Genomic DNA, 5540 nt, shown 5'->3' on the forward strand with positions numbered 1-5540 from the left:
TATCCCATATTGTTGATAACCCTTTTCAACATGAAAAAAATTAGAATGGGCATAGCCTAAATATCCCTAAAGATTTGGAGAAGGATCAAAGGAGTAAGAGAAACTATACCAGAGAAGTTAAGATTTAACCAATGAGTATGACTGCTGAGTCATTATATTGATATGTTTGATTAGACTCTACAATCTTGGAGTAGCTAGAAGGAAAACCTGAAATTGTAGAATTGTGACCCATACCAAACTTTGAAATCTGCTCTACAACTAATTGTTAAAATGTACTTTAAAATTTATTACTTTTTTTGTATAGATGTTATATTTTACAATAAAAAATATTAAAAAAAAAGAATCCTGGCCAAGTCCCAAGTAAGATTTTGGGGGATTCTTTCCCTTCAGGGTCATCCTCTTGCTGCAATCATTTGATGATATATTTTAAACTAGTAACTGAATATCTGGGTTTTAAAATACAATCTCCTGATGCTTAAAGTTGATGACTTCATTGATTTCTAAACACATCCGAGGATGGAGAGCTAAGGACTCTGTCTCTGTTTGCTAGGGCTGCTTCAACCAAATACTGCAGACTGGTTGGCTTAAATGACAGGAACTGGTTGGCTCACAGTCTGTAGGCTAGAGATCCAGCATCAAGGCGTCTGCAGGTCGTGTCTCTGAAGTCTGGAGTACTCTGGTGGTAACCAGCTGGGGATCAGTCTCCACCTCCGCCTGTCTCTTTCTGCCTCCTCCCGTGGCTTGTACTCCCATGCCCACATTTCCTTTGCTTCTAAGGGCTCCAGTTATACCACATGAAGGCTCACCCTGATTCTGTTTGGCTTCTCTTAATAGGACCTTCGAAGTTCCATTTCCAGAAAGTTTCCCACCCAGTAGACCTTGGGTTAGGACTTGAACATGCCTCTGTGAGGGATGTGATTCAATCTACCACAGGCTTCTGGATTACAACCACTGGTTTGCCCCCCACTTCCTGACTTAGGTCTAATCTCTGCCCTTCAGCAGATTCCCATTTCATTTCATTATATTTCATTCCATTCCACTCCATTCTATTTCATTTCATCACACTTTCACTGAGCAACTGTTGCCTGAACGTCTGGGCTCTGCACTGGGGTTGGTGCTATCAAGACAAATGGACACTGTCCCTGTCCTCAGAGACACACACCAGCGGATGGATAATCGCCAGCACCTCAGAAGGTTGTCACCAGTCCAGTGGGCTTATGAAAAAGCTGGGGATTGCCCTGTGAGGGAGCTTGGGAAAGGCCACAGGCAGGAGGGGACACAGAGGCCAGGATGTCCTGGAAATGGCAGGTGGTGGGTTCGGGATGGGGACCCCAGGGATGCTGGAGGGGCTGGGAGAAGAATGGCTGGGGAGAGATGCTGAGCAGGATTTTCCCTTGGGTCCTCATTCAGTCCCATCCTTCTCCTTGTCTCCTGCCCCGTCTGGGGCTGCCTAAGGCAATGTCTCTTGGGCCGGGGGTGGGGGGGTGGGGGGGTGGGGGAGTGGGGAGGGTGTCTGTTGAATTTTCTTTGGGATCCTGAAAGCCTAAAGGGAGTGTGACTTCAAAGATTGCCCAGTTGAAGCTCCATCCAGGCCAGGATACCCCCTCCCCAAATCCCAGAGCGCTATTTTCATCTGCACCCTCCTTTTCAACCCTCAAGCAACCAGGCCAGGCACCCAGCGTCTCTCCTTCCTATGGGGTTGGGAGGACTCAGATTCTTCTGTGTGTAAGACTGGAAGAATGAGCTGCCAAAAGGCTGCCTGGAATAACAGCTCAAAGTTCACTTCATGCCGGGAGAGAAGGAGGAAATACAGACAGGCCTCGCCTGCACAGCTGTGCTTACACTCTATTAAAAAACGTGTCAGTTTCAATCACCCAAATTTGGGGGCTGTCGATGCCAAACATCTGGCTGTTTGGATGGCCCCTAAGACTCCAGGATGTTGCACTTTCCACCTGGAAGTCGGCCGTCAGCTCCACACAGCCCTGACACGGGAGAGAGCGAGCACCTGGCCAAGCCCAGCCCACTTCCTCAGCGCTGTCCCGGCAGGAGGGACACACGTGTTCCCAGCGGTTCCTGGGGAGGGGGAGGGGATGGCGGAGTCTGTCTAGTCTGTTCTGGGTCTTTCTCAGCTCTGGAGAGCCCTGGAACCAGGGAACTGGCAGCTTGGTGGCCGCAGCCGGGGAAGATGCCCTGGGTTTCCTAAGACACCCGTGTCCTGGCCGTTTTCATGGAGCATCGGCTGCAGGTGATGGCAGACAAATAGCAGGTTCCCGGGGACCCTGAAGAGTAGAAACAAAGCTACTTGATTCCTGTTTCCATTCTCACCCTTCTCATTGAGATTAGCTCAAGGAGGCCCACCGCACGGCTAACCCGGAAGGCCTGGATTCCCAGAGGCGCACTGCATGTGTGTGATGGGTGTGGTGTGTGTATGGTGTCTGTAGTGTATATGTGCATATCGTGGGCATACGGTCTGTATGTGTGGTGTGTGTACACGGTCTGTATGTGTGTAGTATGCACATGCGGTGTGTGTGCATAGGGTGTATGTGTATGGTCTGTGTTTGTAGGTTGTGTGTATGGTGTGTGTGTGTAGGGCATGTATGTGTGTGTGGTGTGTGTATAGGGTATGTACTTGTGTAGTGTGTTTGTGTGGAGTGTGTGTACATGTGTGATGTGTGTGTTTAGGGTATGCATGTGTGTATGTGTGTGGTGTGTGGTGTGTGTAGGGTGTATGTGTGTGGTGTGTATGTAGGGTGTGTACATGTGTGGTGTGTTATAGGGTGTGTATGTGTGCATGTGTGTGGTGTACGTGTGTGTGTAGGATGTGTAGGATGTGCATGTGTGTAGGGAATATATATGTGTGCAAAGGGTGTATTTGTGTGTGTGTGTGTGTGTGTGTGTGTGTAGGGTTACTACTTTAAAAGGAAGCAAAATGGGCACCAATCACCCTGAATATTTTTTCCTAATAAAGTGTCATTAATTAGAATCCCTCGTCCATCAATTTGCTGAGAACGATGTTTCAGTGTAAAGGAACTGATCAGGGAAGGCCAATTGACCTTTGGAGAAGTGACTTTTCTGTCATATGATCACCCCCTCCCCCTTTCCTGGAGCTGACTTGCAGTTGCTCCTTGAAGGGGTGAGCACAGCTGCTGGGGGGTAAACCTTGAAAACAATAAAGCTGCGTCCTAGCTCCTCAGAAGGCTAGACACAGTTACCAGTGCAGCAATTCCACTCCTTGGCATATACCCAAAAGAAGTGAAAACTGTCCATGCAGAAACTTGTAGCCAGTGTTCATAGCAGCATTATCATAATAGCCAAAAAGTGAAAACTAAATGTCCATCAATTGAAGATGGATAAATAAAATGTGGTACATCCATACAATGAAATAGTATTCAGCCGTAAAAAGGAATGAAGTTCTGATACATGCTACAATGTGGATGAAACTTGAAAACATTATGGTAGGTGGAAGAAGCCACAAAAGACCACATGTTGTATGAGCCTAGTTCTAGGAACTGTCCAGAATAGACAAATGTATGGAGACTCCAGGGGTGGCTCTGGGCTAGGGGTTGGGGGTGGGGGGAGAGTGGAGGGTGATGGCTAAGGGGTGTAGAGTCTCTTTTTGGGGTAAGGAAAATGTTCTAAAAATAATTGTAGTGACGGATGTCCAACTCTGTGAGTATAGTAAAAGGCACTGACTGTACACTTTACACAAGTGAACTGTGCGGTGTGTGTTATACATCAATAAAGCTGCTTTAAAAAACCTAAAAAAGAAAAGAAAAGAAAGCTGCATCTTCAACGTATTTTAGGATCAGGACTTTTCACAATTTCCAACCTGTTTCCCATCCAACCATCCCATATAATTAAGGAATGTGATACGGTTCAATAATTATATTGTTTTATGTTTTTTTCCAGCTGTCATCCAGATATTCGGAATTATGGCAACACAGGACTGATTCTATCACCTGTTCCAAAGAAGACACTAGTATAATATGACTTACCTAAACCTCAAGGGCCTAGATATCTTGCATGATATTAAATAAAGAAACAATTGAATGCTTATTACCTCTGAATCCAGTATTTGGATCCTTGGAATTCAAAATGAGAGGTTGCTGATTTTCAGTGTGGCCTTTAGCAAGTGGCCTAGCCTTTCATTTATCAAATGAGGATAATAATAGCACCTAACTCTTAGGGTTTCTGTGACGATTAAATAAGTACAATAGTTAAACCTCTAAAGACCATGCCCGGCACATTGCACAAAGTATCAGTTATTATTTGACCCCTTCTTAAGGGTCTTAATATTTTGTTTCTGCTGCCTGATTTCTTTCCCCTATGCACTTACTTTTATCAGGTCCTCACTCATGTATCACTTCCTTGGATGTCTTGCCTGACCACCCTAGCTAAGAGAACCTCTTCCATCCCACTAAAGACGTCTCCCATCCCACTACCATGTTTTATTTTCCACCACAGAATTGTCGTCACCTGAAATTGTTATGTTTGTTTGAGCACTACTTAGCTTCTCTGCAAGAATGTTCTCTGTCTTATTCACCATGGAACAACTGCCCGCTGCATTCGTTGAAAGAATAAATGAATCAATGAATGAATCTCCGCTAGGCATAGAATAGGTCCCAGAGACCCATATCCCCAACCTTGGGAGACTTAGAGAGGCCAAAGCTGAGCAGCTAGAGGATCCTTAATCAATTCTCTGTATGAGGGGGCTCTCAGTCTCAGCAGAGCTGGAAATTGAGTGGCCAGAAGCTACAAGCCAGAAGAGCACATTTCCTTTTGGCCAGAGGTGGAAGCAGAATTCACCTTCTGGGAAACAAAAACATAGTTACATCAGGTGGAGGCAGGTCCAGTTCTGGGATGGGGCAGCTGAGACAGTGTAAAAGTAAACACCTCAGGGGCACTGCTTGTAATGTTTCAATATGAGGCCAGGGTGCAGAGGAATACGTGTGGTTGAAGAGACTATCACCCACTTTGTAGATATGAAGGAGGCAGGAAAGACGGCGGAAGGTGGCGGTCTGACCGAGTTCCTCGTTTTGTCTCCTCTTCCTGATCTGCTCCCATGGTCACCCAGTGCAAGAGATTCAGGAGTGGAGGGTAATTTTTGCTAGACCTTAAGCAAAATTAGAGTCTGTTAGCAATGAAGAAAAATAGAATAGCTATTAGATTGGTAACCAGCAGTACACAGTGGATATAAAGGGCCAGGCGCCCTTGGTGGAGGATGAATGTGGGAATGCTTGAGTTGTGTAAATAACGCTTGCCTGCATTGTGGGGGACCTGGGTTCAATTTCTGGTTGAACCATCACAACCCCCTCCCCCCCCAAATATTTTACTACCATTCGAAGTGCAATTTTTGGAGAAAGCCACAGCAAGAAGCAGAAATCAACAAAACCCAGAAGTGAAGGGAGAGACCAGCAGATGCTGCCATGTGCCTTGCCACATGGCGGAGGAGCCAAGGATAGCTGGCAGCCAGACTAAAGGAAGAAAGCATTGCTTTAATGATGCTTTGATTTGGACATTCTCACAGCCTCAACTGATCC

Source organism: Tamandua tetradactyla, chromosome 12 (genome assembly GCF_023851605.1).
Source record: "Tamandua tetradactyla isolate mTamTet1 chromosome 12, mTamTet1.pri, whole genome shotgun sequence".
In the NCBI taxonomy this organism is placed as follows: Eukaryota; Metazoa; Chordata; class Mammalia; order Pilosa; family Myrmecophagidae; genus Tamandua; species Tamandua tetradactyla.